The sequence below is a fragment of the Eretmochelys imbricata genome, chromosome 1 (genome assembly GCF_965152235.1).
Source record: "Eretmochelys imbricata isolate rEreImb1 chromosome 1, rEreImb1.hap1, whole genome shotgun sequence".
Taxonomy (NCBI): Eukaryota; Metazoa; Chordata; order Testudines; family Cheloniidae; genus Eretmochelys; species Eretmochelys imbricata.
Window position 1 is genome coordinate 314168274 of NC_135572.1, and position 21857 is coordinate 314190130.

Sequence of the window (21857 nt, forward strand, 5' to 3'; positions counted from 1 at the left end):
CAAGTCTCTCATGATGTTAGTACTCCGGGGAGGCAGGGGGGGATGTTTTTTTTCCTAATGAAAACACTTGCCTTTGCAATCAAATACTTGTCTATGGGTCCCCTACTGGACAATGCCTAACCAGTGTCTAACTTGAATCTGCAAAAAAAAAAAGGAGTGGCACCTTAGAGACTAACAACTTTATTTGAGCATAAGCTTTCGTGAGCTACAGCTCACTTCATCTGATCTGTAATTGTATCTTTTTCAATTAAGGCTTTGTTTGGCTGAAACTTCATTGATTTATCAGGCTGAATTGCCAGTCAGTTTTAGCTAAAAAATGGAACTACTTCAGAAAAGCTGACATTATGACATTGCATTGTGTATTTTTATATATTCAAGCAAGATACTCTAGATGTGCCATCTATTGAGATGAGAATGTTTCTGGAAAGTCTTTATCCTTTAGGTGGGTGTGACGGGGTGTACTTGCCCCGCACTGGACTAGAATCATAGAATATCAGGGTTGGAAGGGACCTCAGGAGATCATCTAGTCCAACCCCCTGCTCAAAAGCAGGACCCATCCCCAATTAAATCATCCCAGCCAGGGCTTTGTCAAGCCTGACCTTAAAAACTTCTAAGGAAGGAGATTCCACCACCTCCCTAGGCAACGCATTCCAGTGTTTCACCACCCTCCTAGTGAAAAAGTTCTTCCTAATATCCAACCTGAACCTCCCCCCTGCAACTTGAGACCATTACTCCTTGTCCTGTCCTCTTTCACCACTGAGAACAGTCTAGAACCATCCTCTCTGGAACCACCTCTCAGGTAGTTGAAAGCAGCTATCAAATCCCCCCTCATTCTTCTCTTCCGCAGACTAAACAATCCCAGTTCCCTCAGCCTCTCCTCATAAGTCATGTGTTCCAGACCCCTAATCATTTTTGTTGCCCTTCGCTGGACTCTTTCCAATTTATCCACATCCTTCTTGTAGTGTGGGGCCCAAAACTGGACACAGTACTCCAGATGAGGCCTCACCAATGTCGAATAGAGGGGGATGATCACGTCCCTCGATCTGCTCGCTATGCCCCTACTTATACATCCCAAAATGCCATTGGCCTTCTTGGCAACAAGGGCACACTGCTGACTCATATCCAGCTTCTCATCCACTATCACCCCTAGGTCCTTTTCCACAGAACTGCTGCCTAGCCATTCGGTCCCTAGTCTGTAGCGGTGCATTGGGTTCTTCCATCCTAAGTGCAGGACCCTGCACTTATCCTTATTGAACCTCATCAGATTTCTTTTGCCCAATCCTCCAATTTGTCTAGGTCCCTCTGTATCCTATCCCTGCCCTCCAGCGTATCTACCACTCCTCCCAGTTTAGTATCATCCGCAAATTTGCTGAGAGTGCAATCCACACCATCCTCCAGATCATTTATGAAGATATTGAACAAAACCGGCCCCAGGACCGACCCCTGGGGCACTCCACTTGACTCCACCAGAGTTTATTAGCAGTGCAGAAGTGAATGGAATAAGGTGTATGGAATGGAGGGACACCGCAGCAGATATTACTTTGGTTAAAGCAAGTCTTGTCAGGGAGGAAGATTATTGGCCAGATGAAAGTGTAACTGTTGTAGCTCTGAGTATTTTGTCACGGTGCCTTTGGCTAAAATCCACCTTAAATGGAAGGGATTTGAGGGCACCAGGGTGGGAGTGAAGAACACAATCCCTAAGGATCTTATGATTGGAAATGATATTAAAGCTATAGTCAGTCAAGTTGACACAAACCAGGCACAGGAAAGGATTCATCCTGAAGTTGTCTATGGAGGGTTTTTCTAAAAAATTATCTTTGGAAAGATATCCGTTTGTCTATGAATGAAGTTTCTGACTGGCTGTCTAATGTCTCAGAAGTGAATCTGGAATTAGATCAAGCACAGAAAGAACTCACTGGTCAGGACAATGTTTCTCAGGAGCAGATTAAAGTGGATGGTCAGGTTGAAGCCCTAACTGAGAAAGGAAAGGGTAGAATTTTGATGGGTGATGGATTGTTGGCTAGTACAGCTTATAAAAGTGAACCTGAAAAGGGTAACTGATTTGCTGGAAGTAGCTCAGGGTAGTCAGAAGAGCAGCCGTTTATCTGTGGGGAGTGGCAATGTGCCTGGGAAGGAAAGTTTGGATGAGCCTAGGCAGCCTTGTGAGCTGATGGCTTGATCTAGTCAGCAGTTTGGGAAGGCGAGGATAGTGGAAGATGAGTGTCCCTATACCTTACCTGTTACCTGGGTGGAGAAGTGTGACAGTGAAGGAAATGTGCCTGTGTCAGTGGTATGGACTTGCCTGTGGAGAGAGCTACCCCAGTCTCCAAGCAGTTGTCTGTGAACAGCCCTGTGTGCTGGGACAAGGGAAATGAGATCCCAAGCTGTGTCTGGGAAAGGAGAATGTGTCTCCGACCCTTCTTTGTCTGTGGAGCAGGCAGAAGGTGCCTTTCAGCCTGTGATGGTTGAGAATAGTGCAGTTGTCTCAGTTGGTTCTGGATTCAGCTAAAGCCCAGGAAGGGAATAGTCCTAAGATTGTCTGCTAGGGAGAACGGCACTGTAACTAGGCTGCATTCAGTTAGTGTCCTAGCAAAATCCCAGAGACCAGACAATTCTGGTGCTTGTATTTTGCCTGTTGCTAATGTGGTGTTAGGAAAGGGTGTAGCAACTCTACCTGATCAGGGTGATACCCTAGCCAGGGCACAAGGAGAGCAGAAAGGTGATTTGATTGTGTTACCTACTGATGGTGTGGAAACTTGTAGCAAGAAGGAAAAGATTCCTGAGCTTGTGTGTGGCAAAGGGAAGGAGAATGCTTCTAACCTTTTATCTATGTCATAAATATAAAGGGAAGGGTAAACCCCTTTGAAATCCCTCATGGCCAGGGGAAAGCTCCTCTCACCTGTAAAGGGTTAAGAAGCTAAAGGTAACCTCGCTGGCACCTGACCAAAATGACCAATGAGGAGACAAGATACTTTCAAAAGCTGGGAGGAGGGAGAGAAACAAAGGGTCTGTGGGTCTGTCTATATGCTGGTTTCTGCCGGGGATAGACCAGGAATGGAGTCTTAGAACTTTTAGTAAGTAATCTAGCTAGGTATGTGTTAGATTATGATTTCTTTAAATGGCTGAGAAAAGAATTGTGCTGAATAGAATAACTATTTCTGTCTGTGTATCTTTTTTGTAACTTAAGGTTTTTGCCTAGAGGGGTTCTCTATGTTTTTGAATCTAATTACCCTGTAAGATATCTACCATCCTGATTTTACAGGGGGGATTTCTTTATTTCTATTTACTTCTATTTTTATTAAAAGTCTTTTTGTAAAAAAACTGAATGCTTTTTCATTGTTCTCAGATCCAAGGGTTTGGGTCTGTGGTCACCTATGCAAATTGGTGAGGCTTTTTATCCAACATTTCCCAGGAAAGGGGGGGGTGCAAGTGTTGGGAGGATTGTTCATTGTTCTTAAGATCCAAGGGTCTGGGTCTGTATTCACCTAGGCAAATTGGTGAGGCTTTTTACCAAACCTTGTCCAGGAAGTGGGGTGCAAGATTTTGGGAAGTATTTTGGGGGGAAAAACGTGTCCAAACAGCTCTTCCCCAGTAACCAGTATTAGTTTGGTGGTGGTAGCGGCCAATCCAAGGACAACGGGTGGAATATTTTGTACCTTGGGGAAGTTTTGACCTAAGCTGGTAAAGATAAGCTTAGGAGGTTTTTCATGCAGGTCCCCACATCTGTACCCTAGAGTTCAGAGTGGGGGAGGAACCTTGACAATCTAGGAAGTCTAGAAGTTTGCCTGAAGGGGGATTTTGTAGGAATCTGCCTGATTGGGCCAGAGGGGATTCTGGATGTGAGACCCAGAAAGGGGGAAGTGTTCCATTAGAGCAAGCCCTAGGTGAAAAGGGTAAAGGCAGAATTTCTGTGAGGGGTGAACTGTTGCTTAGAAAAGCTCCTGGGGAAAAGAATACTCATGGTAGTCTTTGCAAGTAGTTTACTGCAACTGAAGGGTATGAAAGTGATGTAATCAAAGTTTCAGTTCCTAACAGCCAGAAATTCTCTGAATGGATCCACTGACTTTCCTTTTGAATGTTCCAGTATGGGTAGCTTTGAAAAGGTCTCAGATGGAGTGAAAGCTGTTAAGAAAGTTGAACAGTCCTATACCCAACTGGTTGGCCAGCTTGTTGGGGAGACAAGGTTGTTCAGAGAGGAATGTCTCCATGCTGATTCTGTGAGTGAACAGTCTGTGTCTCAGGTTCAGAGGGAAGACTGGGTAGCTGAGTCTGCAGAGCAGAACAGCCATGTAGTTAATCTCTCAAGAATGCAGGGGATGACAGGTATACTCTCATCTCTAGACACTTTGGATATGACTTGCAGTCTCTCAGTGAACTTAACATCTGATTCCATGTGGAAGTAGAGGTTGGTAAGGGAAGGACAACAGAACTTTGAGTCTGGCTTGTTAGTGAAAATGGATGGTCTCTCTTTAACACAGAGTCCAGCCTTGGAATTGGTAGCAGTTAAGGATCTGAAAACTGGTGAACTGGCTCCTGTCTGTGGTAATGCATATTACTTGGCTGGCAGGGAGAAGAAAGACTTGCTAATAGCTTTCAGAGTAGCAGCCATGTTAGTCTGTATCTGCAAAAAGAAAAGGAGTACTTGTGGCCCCTTAGAGACTAACAAATTTATTTGAGCATGAGCTGTAGCTCACGAAAGCTTATGCTCAAATTTGTTAGTCTCTAAGGGGCCACAAGTACTCCTTTTCTTTTTGCTAATAGCTGTTAGCACAGAGCACACCCAATCAGCCAGTGAATTCTGTTAAGCAAGAGAAATCAGGATTTGATCCTTCAGGACAAGGAGGAAAAAGAGACCTTAATTTTGCAAAGGGAAGCCACAGGCTAACCCTAAAAGGCCCAACCTCAATGGTATTGAGCCAAAGGTGTGGCATGACAAAAATGGTTGTAAATGGACGCTTGCAATGAATTTGTGGTTATTGCTAATGGTACTTCTTGTAACTGTGTTGCTATTACCAAAAACTGTAAAAATGTACAATGTGCCAAATCTTTTGGAAAATTCCTTGAATATCTTAAAAGTGATACATAAGGGCACACTTTATGTTAAAAGGCCTTGTTATACTGATGTTGCACAGTTAATGCCTGTATGCAGTCTTGGAACTTTTCACAGGGGAAAAGACGTTCCGAACCTGATGTGCTGTATGAAAGGGGAAACTGAGACACATTACCATATTGCTTTCACGGCTAAATGCCAAGATTTCTATACTATGGACAACATTAATATCTACATTGACTTGATGTTAATGGGTTTCAAACATCTGCCAGAGCTTTTATGGATAAAATAGCTATGTTCTTTAGCTCTTGTCAAGATCACATGAGACATACAGGAACCATGCTGCAAGAGCAGGATCCAATCCACTGTTGTTCTAACCAAGTTTTGCCTTGAGTTTGTAAAGAAATTCAATCAGGTTATTGAAAATGACTTTGATTAACCATTTCTGTTATATACTGGTATGGCTTCTAACCCAATACTAGCTGTAATAAGGCAGAACCAAGGATGGGGAGCTCTTGGGATGCAGTCAGTGATGTCTGTGTCATCCCTTCCTGTATCAATTTTGCATTGGGGGACTGTAACAATGCTGGGTCTGGCAGGACCCAACTGCGAGTGTCAATTCAGGACAAATTGCTTAAAGCAGGGCAGTTACAGCCCAAGGCTGGGGTTTCTATGCACACCAAGGCAAGGCAAACCAAACCAGCCGAACAGAGAAGACTTTGGTTTTACCACACTGGCTAACCACAAGTCCCACAAGCAATTCCCTTAGACACTCCAGTTTCCCAGTATCACCACCAGTGCCCCCCGTTATGGGGACACATGGTTATGAAAACCAATACCCCAGTAAGAAAAAAGGTTCTCTCGATCCCAAAGGACCAAGCCCCAGACCCAGGTCAATATACAAATCAGATCTTAGTCACCAATCACGCTGTTGCCAATCCTTTAGAATCTAAAGGTTTATTCATAAAAGGAAAGAAATACAGATGAGAGCTAGAATTGGTTAAATGGAATTAATTACATACAGTAATGGCAAAGTTCTTGGTTCAGGCTTGCAGCAGTGATCAAATAAACTGCAGGTTTAAATCAAGTCTTTGGAGTACATCCACAGCTGGGATGGGTCTTTCAGTCCTTGGTTCAAAGCTTCAGTATAGCAAAGTCCCTCCAGAGGTATGAAGATGGATTGAAGACCAGATGGAGGAGCTGCTGCAGCTTTTTATATTTTTGCCATGTGGTCTTTCTTTGTTCCAAAGACAAGCTGTCCATCACATGGCCTGGAAAAACCTCAGAGTTCTGTCCATAGGCAGGTCCCTGCATACCTTGCTAAGTCACAAGGCGTGTCTGCCTTTTCTCAATGGCAGGTTTCAGAGTAACAGCTGTGTTAGTCCGTATTCACAAAAAGAAAAGGAGTACTTGTGGCACCTTAGTGACTAACCAATTTATTTGAGCATAAGCTTTTGTGAGCTACAGCTCACTTCATCGGCATCCGGTTAGTCTCTAAGGTGCCACAAGTACTCGTTTTCTTTTTTCTCAATGGGTCACTTGTATAGCGGATAGTCCTTAATGGGCCATCAAGCAGGCTAAGCAGAGCGGACACCAACTTGTCTGGGGTGTCACCCAGAAGTATAGCATAAGTTTGAAATACAGACAGTATAGAGCCAATACTTGTATCATTTTTGTATTTAAAGATATATGCAAACAGATAGCATAATCATAACCAGCAAACCATAACCTCATCTTAGAAACCTTATTTGACCCCCTTTAGACAAGATTTAGTGCCACTACAGGACCTTGGTTGCAACAATGTTCTATATGGTCCCAGTTCAAGTCAATAACGTCACAGTGCCAGTAATACATTTTAATGTTTTTAGAAGGTCTCTTTCTAAAGTCTTTAATATAACTACCCTGTTTTTAAAAGAAAAGGAGTACTTGTGGCACCTTGGAGACTAACAAATTTATTTGAGCATAAGCTTCCGTGAGCTACAGCTCACTTCATGGGATGCATTCAGTGGAAAATACAGTGGGGAGATTTATATACATAGCTCAGTGGTTTGAGCATTGGCCTGCTGAACCCAAGGTTGTGAGTTCAATCCTTGAGGGGGCCTTTTAGGGATCTGGGGAGAAAATTGGGGATTGGTCCTGCTTTGAGCAGGGGGTTGGACTAGATGACCTCCTGAGGTCCCTTCCAACCCTGATATTCTATTATTCTATGATACATAGAGAACATGAAACAATGGGTGATACCATACACACTGTAACAAGAGTGATCACTTAAGGTGAGCTATTACCAGCGGGGAGGGGGCGGGGGAATATTTTGTAGCAATAATCAAGGTGGGCCATTTCCAGCAGTTAACAGGAACATCTGAGGAACGGGGGGGAGGGGGGAATAAACATGGGGAAATAGATTTCCTTTGTGTAATGACCCATCCACTCCCAGTCTCTATTCAAGCCTAAGTTAATTGTATCCAGTTTGCAAATTAATTCCAATTCAGCAGTCTCTCGTTGGAGTCTGTTTTTGAAGTCTTTTTATTGTAATATTGCAACTTTTTTAGGTCTGTGATCGAGTGACCAGAGATTGAAGTGTTCTCCAACTGGTTTATGAATATTATAATTCTTGACATCTAATTTGTGTCCATTTATTCTTTTACGTAGAGACTGTCCAGTTTGACTAATGTACATGGCAGAAGGGCACTGCTGGCACATATCACATTGGTAGATGTGCAGGTGAACGAGCCTCTGATAGCGTGGCTGATGTGATTAGGCCCTATGATGGTGTCCCCTGAATAGATATGTGGGCACAGTTGGCAACGGGCTTTGTTGCAAGGATAGGTTCCTGGGTTAGTGGTTCTGTTGTGTGGTTGCTGGTGAGTATTTGCTTCAGGTTGGGAGGGCTGTCTGTAAGCAAGGACTGGCCTGTCTCCCAAGATCTGTGAGAGTGATGGGTCATCCTTCAGAATAGGTTGTAGATCCTTGATGATGCATTGGAGAAAAAACTTCAAAAAGACTCCAAGAGATTGCTGAATTGGAATTAATTTGCAAACTGGAAACAATTAACTTAGGCTTGAATAGAGACTGGGAGTGGATGGGTCATTACACAAAGGAAATCTATTTCCCCTTGTTTATTTCACACCCCCCACTGTTCCTCAGATGTTGTCAACTGCTGGAAATGGCCCACCTAGATTATCACTACAAAAGGTTCCCTCCTCCCCTGCTGGTAATAGCTCACCTTAAGTGATCACTCTCGTTACCGTGTGTATGGTATCACCCATTGTTTCATGTTCTCTACGTCTATATATCTTCCCACTGTATTTTTCCACTGAATGCATCCCATGAAGTGAGCTGTAGCTCACGGAAGCTTATGCTCAAATAAATTTGTTAGTCTCCAAGGTGCCACAAGTACTCCTTTTTTCTTTTTGCGAATACAGACTAACATGGCTGCTACTCTGAAACCTGAGATAGGACACTAGACTGTGTTTGGTGCTTACCCTGGCCTGAGCCCTAGACTCTTACCTGCACTACCCTACTTGAAGGCTGGAGCTAGACTGCTTGGTGCCCTGAACTGTTCACTGCTCTACCTTGCCTGAGGGTTTGTACTCCAGAGATTGCTAATTTCCTCCTTGTACAGACTGCCATTCCAGAGGCCTGACAGGAAAGAGGCATGGCTACCCTCAGTGATTGCAAATGAGGGATGGCTATGCAAACCTACATGCTTACACCCAAGATGCTTGTCATTTTTTTTCCCCCAGGTATATAACAGAGCATCACCTGTTTATACACCCCAGAAGTGATTACAAAATACCAGTCAGCCATGTATGCATTGTACCCATTCAGGATAATGTTGAGATCCCTTGGGAAGAACAGATTGTCAATGCGCAGAACTCTGCTGCCGTGAAGCTAACAAATGCAATCTATTTGAATATTATGCTCCCACTTACAATAGACTTTGCTCACAAAAACCAAAGCCACTTCAGCATTTGCATCACCACTTATGCAGTGTCTGAGAAAATGGAGAACCTTTTTTAAAGCCAACCTACCCCAGTATGTCATGAGGTGATTTTAGTCTTTTTGGCAAGAATTAATGGAAATTAGTGTAATTTACATTTGTTGTTTTTTCCTGCATGTTGATTTATTCTCCTTTTTATCACTTTAATAATTTTGTTGAAGCAAAAAGAGCAACCAGGTGGGAGAAATCACAACAATGCTTTACTTTGACATTTGGGATATTTCTCTTGACATGCTACCATTGAACTTTCATTTGCTAGGTTAACAGAAATAAGTGTGTCACCAAGTTAATACTCAGTCTCCTGAATAGGAGAGCACTGACTGTATTGCTCTTACAGTCCCTTGCAAACTCCTCTAGTTATGCACCAGTGCAGTACTGGGGGGGGGGGGTTGGAATAAGTGGGCAGAATGAGTTCCAACAGTTTTTTCATAACAAACAAGTGAATGATGGCTAAGGCACTAGACTGAGTCAAGAGATCTGGGTTCAACTTCTGGCTCTGCCACAGACTTCCTGTGCTTGAGCTTCCCATCTGTAAAATAAAGCTAACAATCCTTTCTTGTCTTTGGGGCAGAAACTGTCCCTTATTATGTGTATGTACAGAGCCTAACACAATAGGGCATTGATTGACTGGAGCCTCTTGGTGCTGTTGTAATACAAAAAATCAACTAGGATTGAGTTTGGGATTCAGGACTGCTGGGTTCTTTTTCTGTTTCTACGACTGACTTCAGCGTGGTAGCCTGGATAAGTCAGTTAACCTCACACTGACTCAGTTTACATACCATATAAATAATACTTATCTCTTACAGAAACATTGTAATGTTCTACTGAGGTCATACAGCAAAAGGAACTATAAAAGTCCAGAGCCATATTAGTAGCCTGTCCAGCACAAGCTGAATACAACCAAAAAGGAGAATTATATCCGGAGACGATGCTCAAACACCAAGACAGTCTGTTTTCAGCTCCATGTGTCCATCTACTGTGGACTGTAGAAAAGGGAAGTGAATTTGAGTGACACTCCTATAACTATTCGATAGGGCTAATATGTTAAGTCTTTCTGAACAAGAACTTAAGGGACAAGCATCTGGAGCAGTAATCAACAGCACTATAGCGAAGTGGTTGATACCACAGTGATGTCTGAACTACTCTATTTCTAGATACTATGCAGTGATGGTAGCCACTCCATAATTGAAGTTGGCTTAATGGGAAGTTTATTATAAGCCCAATTTTCAACACGTCCCACAACTACCCCCGCCCTAACTGATTTTCCTGAAATTTCAGACACTGTATCTGATCACCTTTGAGTTGCCATGCTTACCTGCAAAGTAAGTCTCAAATGCCATAGGCACCCCTACACTCCACCCCACCCCTCCAAAAGCACAGGGTAAAAAAGGGTCAGGGTCTGGGCAAAGGGCTGTACCTGAGAAGACATGGGTTTAACTTCATTCTAATGAAGCACTTAACTATGCCCTCTGCTCTTTGGCACTGCTCCTGCTACTAGGCAAGACAAGCCCACTTCAGCGTATCAGTAATGCTGGATCAAGTTTCCTTGTGTTCCCTCCACTGCTTATCAATTTTTTTTTTTTTTTACCATGTGGTTATGCATGAATCACTCAGCACCTGCTCCATGCAGGATCAAGCCCATTATGTATACTACATCCACTTACACAAGTGCTACAACAATGCTACTCGTGCAAAATGAAAGACCCAGGGCACAATGAAAACCCATTTTGATAAATGATTTAATGTAAGTTATACAGGAGAAACACTGATTTTATTTTTCAGTGCAATTTACATTAAAACTGGCAATAGGCAGCATGTCAGCCACCTCCAGACAGAGCTCTTTGACCATATACTATTCCTTTTATGTTGTGTTCTTCTAGAATGCAGCAAATGAAACAAGGAATGGAAGAGGACAAATAGGCATTGCTACACAAAGCATTAAGATAAAGAGTATAATATTTAAAACTGTGAGATCTAGTCATCTTAACAGAAGCTACAGATTTGGAATTTAATATGATTAACTGTGCCTTGATAAGTAGAAAATCTACCAGTACAGAAATATCTACTACCTGTAAGTAATTTAACAAGTGAGAATTTATCTATGGCAGCAACAAATGAAGTTTGCATGTTAATAAGTCAGTTCCTTAAAACTGTCCTTTTATGTAGTCCATGTTCTTTTAGCATTCATTTAGATATCTTAATTTCTGTTTAGAACAAATGAACATGAGCATCTATTTGCTTTGTATGGGGGCATATAACAAATGGCATTTTCCAGCCATTATTTCATAAAGCCCCCTAAAAATATACTTTAGGAACATTATCCTTTTAAATACCCCTATCTGTCTTCAGTTTATTTCTTTAAAAAAAAAAAAGGAAGTTTTGATGTCTTCACTTTTCTGAGAGCAGAAAGATGTAATTTTTTTTAAGCTGACACACTGTTAGGATGCAGCATAATGAGAATGGAAATATGCTGCTCATACATTCACCAAAAATATTGGGAAAATATACATTTTTTTTTTCTCATCATGAGAGCTCTTTAGTGAAAACCAAGCTTTCTCAGAGCTTTTCTGATAGCCGGAATTACTACTGTAGGAAACCAATTCAGGTCCAGTGTTTGTTAACTGAGACATCCTAGGGACAAACAAAATGTGCTGTGGGACTGCTTGCCAAGCGGGCTTGTTTCTAGGGGGCTGTAATTCCTATTCAAAGCCTGCTATAACTTTTAGATTGTTAACCTTTTCAAACACTTTTCATCTGATTTATGCCAAATGCCCATCTAAGGGTATTTAAACACGCTATTTTAAAAAGATTTCAGGCTCAATTGTGGCCAGCACTGTGGAGGTGTACAAGGACCTTCACCTCCACGCTCACACACTTGTGTACCTGTGCAAGTGTCAGCCATAATCTCCGTCCTGCTGCTGCTGACATTCCACTGCCACCAGTAGATCTAGAAACCCATAAGAAGGCAGGGAAGGGCAAGGCAGAGGTGGCTCATGTAACTGCTTTTTCTCAAGTGCACACACTCCAGCCGGTGCAGTTGAGTCAGTAAAAGTATGTAAAGGATAAACGTTAAAAGGTGAACCACTGGCTTTTGCTGTGTGCACTCTAATCTTAAACCAATGATGTTTTCATTTGTTTTTTTTCCCCCTTTCGGAGGCAGTGCAGATGCAATGCTGACTAAGCCAATGTGACTCCAGCAAATGAAAACTGATGTAGAAAAGTGTTCTCTTGCATCACCAGCCCCAGCCTTGAGGCTGATGCAAACAGCAGTCCATGCTTTCCTTGACTGCAAGATGGATTGATTTGAATCTGACAGAGGCAAGAAATGGCAAAACAGATTATGTCCAGTATGCTTCGATCTCTTTGGAAGAATTGACGTAGTGGAACTATATTGACTTTCACCAGCTGGCCTACAAAGAAGAAGCTACAGAAGCACAAGGAGCAAAGCTCAAGTCTTTGGTAGTTTCTGCAAGACTGCTCAGCAACTGTATGGCAAGAGTGAAGGCTGAAAAAGGGACAGGATTAGCACCAAGCTCCCTCAACCGCCTGTCTCTGGGGCTGACATAGGAACCATCAGACTCTGACAATACCAGGGGGACTGATGTTGGCCAGGCCTTTCATCTCATGCACTAGACCTTTATAGAGCTGTTTACCCATGTCAGCAGGATTATTTCTAGGGGACTTCACCTCTCCTTAACTAAGGATTGCTACAGGTCACATCAAATGAGATGACTTCTAGCAGCACCCTAGGAGTGGATGTCCTTCTCCTCTAGCTGCAGCCTAATAAAGGCATTGACCCCTGCTGCCACTGGAGCAGAGGCTAGTGCACTTTGGAAGCTGTAAAATAAACTAGACCCAAAGACACAGTAATAAGGGCATCAGTCACCCATCCCTCCAGCCACGAGGCTCACACAGTAAGATATCTGCTTACAGATGAGCAGTGCGGCCCCCTCTGCAGTTCTGAAAGGGCTCATCCTGGCCAGGCAACCCCTGAGGAGCCAGGATCGTGTGCAGATACAGCCACAGGAGCACATTCAACTGCCACAGTGGTGGCCTTCAGTAGGTTATACAATCAGTCACAGCAGCTACCCCATGGCAGATCACTCATGATCAAGTAGGAGGCAGGTGAATGCTCTGGAAAGTGACTTTTTTTTAAAAAAAATCTAGATGGAATCATCAAATGTTTGTTTTAATACATGTTGTTTAATAATCAATATATATACTACTTCAGTAATCTCAGTTTGAATGTTAAGTATAATCATGAGAAGTGCACATCACAAAAGGAAAGATGTCTCAGCATGATATGTAACTTGCTCAATAAATCTGAGGGCTTGATGGCCGCTATATCTATACATATGCAGTGTTGTTGTTCATTTGTTTGTATCCCTAATATCCTAGGACCAAGTGGGTGAGGCAATATCTTTTATTGGACCAACTTCTGTCAGTGAAAGAGAAACTTTCAAGCTTAAACAGATCTCTGCAAGCTCTGGATAAGCTCAAAAGCTTGTCTCTCTCTCCAACAGAAAGGAGTGCAATAAAAGATGTCATCTACTTTGTCTCTCTGTCTATATATAGTAATTCATTGCACTATCAGGGACAGATTCTCAACTGGATACAGATGAAGGTGAATACCGGGGGGGGGAGAGATACTTGAAGCTCTGTGTTTCTGAGGCCAGTGCTATGCTGGCTGACTGGGGCCCCCTCCCAGGGACCATCTGTTAGCCAGAGAGAAGCAGAGTGCTGCTGATCAGCTATCCCCCTCCCCCAATGTCAGTGGGTGGGTGGCAAGGGATCCAGACATGTCAGCGTTGCACACACTGAGGACTTCACCAAGCTGGGGGAATTCCCAGCAAGTGAGATCCAACTGGTTTCTGCTCCTTTTGCACTGCTGGAGCAGTACAAAGGGAGTAGAGTGGGCCACAAAATTTGTCTCCACGTATCTTGCCTGATTTCTGTTAAGTGTCTGAGATACTCTAAAACCTTTCATGGTAAGGGTAGCAGCTGTGTTAGTCTGTATCCGCAAAAAGAAAAGAAGTTCTTGTGGCACCTTAGAGACTAACCAATTTATTTGAGCATAAGCTTTCGTGAGCTACAGTTCACTTCATCGGATGCATACTGTGGAAAATATAGAAGATGTTTATATACATACAAACCATGAAAAAATGGGTGTTTACCACTACAAAAGGTTCTCTCTCCACCTACCCCACTCTCCTGCTGGTAATAGCTTATCTAAAGTGATCACTCTCCTTACAATGTGTATGATAATCAAGGTGGGCCATTTCCAGTACAAATCCAGGGTTTAACAAGAACATCTGAGGAACGGAGGGGGGTTTAGGAAAAAACAAGGGGAAATAGGTTACCTTGCATAATGACTTAGCCACTCCCAGTCTCTATTCAAGCCTAAATTAATTGTATCTAATTTGCAAATGAATTCCAATTCAACAGTCTGGAGTCTGGTTTTGAAGTTTTTCTGTTGTAATATCGCAACTTTCATGTCTGTAATCGCGTGACCAGAGAGACTGAAGTGTTCTCCGACTGGTTTATGAATGTTATAATTCTTGACATCTGATTTGTGTCCATTTATTCTTTTACATAGAGACTGTCCAGTTTGACCAATGTACATGGCAGAGGGGCATTGCTGGCACATGATGGCATATATCACATTGGTAGATGTGCAGGTGAACGAGCCTCTGATAGTGTGGCTGATGTGATTAGGCCCTATGATGGTGTCCCCTGAATAGATATGTGGGCACAGTTGGCAACGGGCTTTGATGCAAGGATAGGTTCCTGGGTTAGTGGTTCTGTTGTGTGGTTGCTGGTGAGTATTCGCTTCAGGTTGGGGGGCTGGCCTGTCTCCCAAGATTTGTGAGAGTGTTGGGTCATCCTTCAGGATAGGTTGTAGATCCTAAATAATGCGTTGGAGGGGTTTTAGTTGGGGGCTGAAGGTGATGGCTAGTGGCGTTCTGTTATTTTCTTTGTTAGGCCTGTCCTGTAGTAGGTGACTTCTGGGAACTCTTCTGGCTCTGTCAATCTGTTTCTTCACTTTCGCAGGTGGGTATTGTAGTTGTAAGAATGCTTGATAGAGATCTTGTAGGTGTTTGTCTCTGTCTGAGGGGTTGGAGTAAATGCGGTTGTATCGCAGAGCTTGGCTGTAGACAATGGTTCGTGTGGTGTGGTCAGGGTGAAAGCTATAGGCATGTAGGTAGGAATAGCGGTCAGTAGGTTTCCAGTATAGGGTGGTGTTTATGTGACAATCGTTTATTAGCACTGTAGTGTCCAGGAAGTGGATCTCTTGTGTGGACTCGACCAGGCTGAGGTTGATGGTGGGACGGAAATTGTTGAAATCATGGTGGAAATCCTCAAGGGCTTCTTTTCCATGGGTCCAGATGATGAAGATGTCATCAGTATAGCGCAAGTAGAGTAGGGGCATTAGGAGACGAGAGCTGAGGAAGCGATGTTCTAAGTCAGCCATAAAAAGGTTGGCATACTGTGGGGCCATGTGAGTACCCATAGCAGTGCCGCTGATTTGAAGGTATACATTGTCCCCAAATGTAAAATAGTTATGGGTAAGGACAAAGTCACAAAGTTCAGCCACCAGGTTAGCCGTGACATTATTGGGGATAGTGTTCTTGACGGCCTGTAGTCCATCTTTGTGTGGAATGTTGATGTAGAGGGCTTCTACATCCATAGTGACCAGGATGGTGTTATCAGGAAGATCACCCATGGATTGTGGTTTCCTCAGGAAGTCAGTGGAGTCTCAAAGGTAGCTGGGAGTGCTGGGAGTGTAGGGCATGAGGAGGAAGTCTACATAGCCAGACAATCCTGCTGTAAGGGTGCCAATATAAGCTATTACCAGCAGGAGAGTGGAGTAGGAGGAGAGAACCTTTTGTAGTGGTAAACACCCCTTTTTTTCATGGTTTGTATGTATATAAACATCTTCTGTATTTTCCACAGTATGCATCCGATGAAGTGAGCTGTAGCTCACGAAAGCTCATGCTCAAATAAATTGGTTAGTCTCTAAGATGCCACAAGTCCTCCTTTTCTTTTTGCGAATACAGACTAACACGGCTGTTACTCTGAAAAAAATCACTCATTTTGATAGATATCAGCTACTGAATGTATCAATCCAGTTCACAACAGAATCTGATGGGAAGGGCCAAGACATCTCTTCTGAATTAAAAAACAGGTGAAAAGGCTACTTCAAAATAGGGATGTGCAAACAGCAACTTAACATCCCAGCACGAATTTTCAGGATGACCAGCAAAATGAATGGGGATGTTGCATATGTGGAAAAAGCAAATTTTGCCCAAAACTTACAAAAGCTCTCTTGTTTATGATTCCTGATGACCCAACACACAGCAGATTGAGCTGAATGCTGTAATTATATGCAGATGTAAGAGATCCTTTTCATGGAATGCCAAATGGTAGCACGAGAGTAGCTAACGCCAGCCAAAAAATAGACAGAGTGAGTGTGTAATAGGTTTTCAGTACTGAATTCCTGTAGTGAGAATAACATACGAGAGTCCATTCAGTAAGGTATAAGAAACAGGCATCTGACTTTGATATAAATGTATACATAGAAAATTATGCAAAAATGTATCAGATCTAACAGTATTTTACATTTAAAAAAAAGTACTTGTGGCACCTTAGACTAACATTTATTTGGGCATAAGCTTTTGTGGGCTAAAACCCACTTCATCAGATGCATGCAGTGGAAAATATAGTAGGAAGAGAGAGAGCGCGCTCTCGCTCTCTCTCTCTCTATATACACACACACATACACAGAACATGAAAAAAAAATGGGTGTTGCCATACCAACTGTAACGAGACCAATTAATTAAGGTGGGCTATTATCAGCGGAGAAGAAAAACCCTTTTGTAGTGATGATCAGGATGGCCCATTTCAAACAGTTGACAAGAAGGTGTAAGTAACAGTAGGGGGAAAAATTAGCATGGGGAAATAGTTTTTACTTTGGGTAGTGACCCATCCACTCCCAGTCTTTATTCAAGCCTAATTTAATGGTGTCCAGTTTGCAAATGAATTCCAAATCTGCAGTTTCTCATTGGAGTCTGTTTTTGAAGTTTTTTTGTTGGACAATTGCAACTTTTAGGTCTGAAATTGAGTGACCAGGGAGGCTAAAGTGTTCTCAGACTGGTTTTTGAATGTTATAACTCTTGATGTCTGATTTGTGTCCATTTATTCTTTTGCGTAGAGACTGTCGGGTTTGGCCAATGTACATGGCAGAGGGGCACTGTTGGCATATGATGGCATATATCACATTGGTAGATGTGCAGGTGAATGAGCCTCTTATGATGTGGCTGATGTGATTAGGTCCTATGATGGTGTCCCCTGAATAGATATGTGGACAGAGTTGGCAATGGGCTTTGTTGCAAGGATAGGTTCCTGGGTTAGTGTTTTTGTTGTGTGGTTGCTGGTATTTGCTTCAGGTCGGGGGGCTGTCTGTAAGTGAGGACTTGTGCAATAGTCATGCCTGTCAGACCTAGAATGAGGTTCTCCTTGATATTTATGTTGTTGGAATTGCTGTTTATAGTTATATGCAATAAAGAATTTCAACATAACTATCAGAACAGAAATTATATCCACATACATCTGATGCATTCAGAGAGAAATCTATCATGGACATAATGTCCCCTCATTCAGTAACGGAAAGCTGATCTTCCAAAGGTGAAAAGTTGCAGTGCATACAGACCCTGATACCTGTATCACTAATATGCCATATACTCAATTTGTTAATGATCCAGCCTGTAAGCATACCTTATTCCCCCTGAAGGAGCAATAACCCCCACAGTGACATCAATAACAACTACTTTCTCACGGGGCTGAGAAGAAAAGATGCAATTTAAACCTGCCTTTAGAAGCTTTACTTTGCTCACTTCTTGCTCACTTTTTTAGCAGTGCTTTTTTCAATGACATAGTGCTTAGGGGGGGGGTTAGCCCTAACCATATGAAGATCACAAGCACCTTTTTCTACAGTGGCAGTGTAATTTACATGCATGTAAAGCACCTAGCATATTCTCAACAATACTATACTAAACAAATAAATAATAATTTGAAGCCCTCAGATACTATGGTAAAGAGTGAGGTATGAGAACCTAAACAGAATAGTGTGTATGTACTTAGCAGAAGTACATGTATTATTTGTATTTACCGGATACAGAACCATACATACATATACATGGTGTTGTACAACAGGTAATGTGTGCCAAATAATTAAGAGATCCCTGCCCTTAAGGGATTATATTCTAAGGTTGGTTCAATACAGTACAGAAACAAAGTCACAGAAGATCATTTTATTCAGAATTTATTGCAGAGTAAGTGAGTTTGACTGGTGTGTTTTTTTTTAAGAAGTTGAGGAAACATTGTCTGTGTTAATTATGATTAACCAGGATGTGAGGAAGATGTGGAGATAAATGGATGCATAGAAGCAACACATAGGCAGAACAAGGGCAGAGCAGGAGATAAAATCAGAGGCTTATATGGCAACCAAGTGATGAATGCCTCGAAAATGAAACACATGGTCATTTTTAGATTTTTAAAGCTAAAAGGAAGCATTATGATCACCATGTCTGACCTCTTGCATAACACAGCTGGAGAATTTCACCCACTAACTCCTGCATCAGTCCCATGACTTTTGCCTGGACTAGGGAGTTGAACCTGTCGCGCGCACACACACTGATTACATTGCGTAAATCTCAGGCAGGGCTGACACCTATCACGCACCGCTTTAGGGCGGGAATTTGCAGCGGCTGGACGGAGCCAGAAAATCTCAGTGCGCATGCACTTAAAAGCCTATAAAGATGAGTAGGGGTAGGCATGCTTGTGGATACGCTCAGCGTGCATGTGCAGGCCAGACTGGCTGTGGTGGGGTGGTGCAGAGAGGATTGAGGCAATAGGTGTTGGGCAGCAGCTGCGCGTCCCTCCCAGGCAAGGGACTGCCAGGGCTGCACAGTGGCTAGTGCAGTGGTTCTCAAACTTTTGCACTGGTGACCCCTTTCACATAGAAAGCCTCTGAGTGTGACCCCCCCCCTTAAATATATAAAAATGTGTTTTTAATTTATAACACCATTATAAATGCTGGAGGCAAAGAGGAGTTTAGGGTGGAGGCTGACAGCTTGTGAACCCCTGGGCTAGTGTGACATGCCTGCAACTGCACCCTACAGCTCCTGGTCTTCCCAGGCTAGCTCCATGCCCCTGCAGTCCTCTCTCTGCAGGGTGGCAGATGGGAAGAGCGTGCCTGCAGCCTGCCCCGGGCTGTCCTGAGCGGGTGGGAGGGGAGAGGAGGAGAGAGAAGTGGCTGAGTTTTAACGCTTTCAAGTCAGGGTGTGATGGTGGGGGCAAGGGGCAGGGCCCTAATAACTGCCCCTCTGCCCAGCTCTGGACACAGACTGTGCCCTGTCAAGCAAGCCACAGGAACAAGAGTGCTTGAGACTAGGCTGCCCAGATTGGCCCAGTTCTGCTGTGGCTGTTTGCTAAGAACCAGCAGATAGCTGTATGTTATACACACTGTCCGCAGAGATGACTGATCCTCGAATGTGGCATGGTTAGGCCACTGAGATCAAGAGAGCAAATAGCCTGACAGGAGCTGCTATCTGCCTGTGCTACGCTGATACTGAAATAAGCAAGGCCAATCTATGGAGCTCCAAGGCCTGTGTTTGGCCCTTGTTCAAACTCTGACCACTTGGTATTGAAGAGGTGAATTATATTCTGCCTCCAATGAGAAACATAACATTCAATTGTCTCTAACAATTCCATCAGAGCAAGATGTCTTTCTAAAAGATACTCTAGCTCAGGGATTCCCACAACAAAATTTGCCTCAGACTGCAGCAACCAACTGTTGCTGGTGGCCACGCTGACATTTTTTCCTAAAATACTTAACGAACTTTAGGAAAAACAAATGAATATGCACATACAAACATCCAGTTCGCTATAATTTATTTGTGTAGAGTTTTTTTGCAGACTCAATAAAAATACTTTGAACAGTGATATTTATATGTTTGTTAAATATGACAGGTTTCAGAGTAGCAGCCGTGTTAGTCTGTATTCGCAAACAGAAAAGGAGTACTTGTGGCACTTTAGAGACTAACAAATTTATCTGAGCATAAGCTTTCGTGAGCTACAGCAGCTCACTTCATCAGATGCATCCGATGAAGTGAGCTGCTGTGGCTCACGAAAGCTTAACCTCAAATAAATTTGTTAGGCTCTAAGGTGCCACAAGTACTCCTTTTCTGTTTGTTAAATATAAATCACTTTTCACAGTACACTTATTACTTTTCACAGCTTCCCAGGTAGCTACTAAGTGATATTATCATACATGCAAGTATCACTTTTCACAGCTTCCCAGCTAGCTAGTATGTCTGCTGTGAAAAGAGATACTTGCATGTTTGTTAATATCACGTTTCTCAGCAAGTCCCAGGACAAATTAAGCCCTGGATGGCGGGGTTGGAGAGGGAGGCACGGGGGCAATGGAGGGATGGATGCAGGGCCAGGAAGGCAGTAGGGTCCAGGGGAGATGGGGGGTGAGCGCTGCCACTGCTCAGCTGGAGCCGGGGGTTAGCACCTGCTGCCATGAGTCAGAGCCCGTGACGGCAAGAGCCCAGAGCCGAGGCAGGAGTGGCACAGCCAGGGCCGGGGGGGCACTGCCCACGGCCAGAACCTGGAGTTGGGGGCTGGAGCCCCGGTGAGAGCCTGCTGCTGCACGGCCAGGGCTCAGAGCCTGACGCCCCCTGGCTAAAAGCCAGGGCCGCGTGGCCAGCGCTGGGTGTCAGCACCCGAAACCCCATGTTTGGAGCTGGGAGTTGGCGACTGAAGCCCTGTGGCGGCAGCCCTGGTCCACGCAGCCACAGGGTCCCACCGCCGGCCACCCCAGAGCTGAAGCCCGAGCCCCACTATCCAGTGGTAAGTTGGAGCCAGTTCGCGTGAACTGGTTATTAAATATTGAAGCAGTTTTAGAACCGGTTGTTAACCTGCTTCCCTGCAGGGGGCGCTGAGGCTTTGATGGGCTCTGGCTAGGAAGTGATGTAATTCCTCCTCCGGCCACTGGGGGAGCTGCACTGCGGGAGACATGTGGGCGGCTGCCGCCTGGCCCTGGACACCAGCCCTGTTGCTGCTGCTGCTCCCCCGACCCCGGGGTTCCTGCTGCTGCCTGGTGGTTCCCCAGCTGCTCTGCTGGGCCTGGGCTGCGTCCTGTTGCTCGGGCTGTTCGGAGCCGCCCTCCCCGTGAGTATCCACCACCCTGCCCGCAGCCAACCCCTGTCTCCAGCCACCCCCTCCACCCCCTGCCTGCAGCGAGCCCCTGCCGCACCCCCTGCCCTGCCTCCAGCCACCCCCTGCCCACACCAGCCCCTGTCTCCAGCCACCCCCGCACGCCCTGCCTGCAGCCAGCCCCTGTCTCCAGCCACTCCCGCACCCCCTGCCTGCAGCGAGCCCCTGCCGCACCCCCTGCCCTGCCTCCAGCCACCCCCTGCCCACACCAGCCCCTGTCTCCAGCCACTCCCGCACCCCCTGCCTGCAGCCGGTGCCTGCCGCACCCCCTGCCCTGTCCGCAGCCAGCCCCTGCCGCACCCCCTGCCCTATCTGCAGCCAGCCCCTACCTCCAGTCACCCCTGCCCTGTCTCCAGCCAATCCCGCATCCTCCTGTATCCAGCAAGCTCTGCACCCCCTGCCCTATCCGCAGCCAGCCCCTACCTCCAGTCAGCCCCTGCCCTGTCTCCAGCCAATCCCGCATCCTCCTGTATCTAGCCAGCTCCGCACGTCCTGCCCGCAGCCAGCCCCGCACTCCCTGTCTCC

At 44.5% G+C, this 21857-nt stretch overlaps 1 long non-coding RNA gene across 1 annotated transcript in view; it reads right to left on the minus strand.

Annotated features, from left to right (window-relative positions):
• The window catches only part of LOC144275209 (uncharacterized), a 63011-nt gene that overhangs the window by 40440 nt on the left and 714 nt on the right, over window positions 1-21857 (minus strand). The window lies entirely within an intron of this gene.